At 40.6% G+C, this 387-nt stretch overlaps 1 non-coding gene across 1 annotated transcript; it reads left to right on the plus strand.

The window, feature by feature from the left end:
* Positions 1-93: 93 nt before the first annotated feature.
* On the plus strand, positions 94-175 carry Trnal-uag. The gene has a single exon. It is a non-coding gene; the product is annotated as a tRNA-Leu (tRNA).
* Positions 176-387: the final 212 nt, after the last annotated feature.

Below are 387 nucleotides of genomic sequence, written 5' to 3' on the forward strand. Positions count from 1 at the left end.
TGTCTTTATTCAAGCATGCTGAGAGGGCCTTAATATGAATGATATCGTTAATACTCGCTATATCTTCTTATTTCAATCCTTCCCGTGCATGTAGGTAGCGTGGCCGAGTGGTCTAAGGCGCTGGATTTAGGCTCCAGTCTCTCAGGAGGCGTGGGTTCGAATCCCACCGCTGCCATACTTTTGCACCGTATTTTGTAAATTCTTTCCGGTAAATTACCGAGAATTTCTGATAGAACATAAGTAAAGTTTCACGAATGGCCAGTGAGCACTAATGTTTGTCACGTATTTACACAGCATTGTTATTTAACGCAGTTCTTCATCTGTAAAGGAAAAAAAGTAGCATTTTAGGTTTACATCGGACTCTTTGATCTACTTGACATTGTGATT

The sequence above is a fragment of the Penaeus monodon genome, chromosome 24 (genome assembly GCF_015228065.2).
Source record: "Penaeus monodon isolate SGIC_2016 chromosome 24, NSTDA_Pmon_1, whole genome shotgun sequence".
Taxonomy (NCBI): Eukaryota; Metazoa; Arthropoda; class Malacostraca; order Decapoda; family Penaeidae; genus Penaeus; species Penaeus monodon.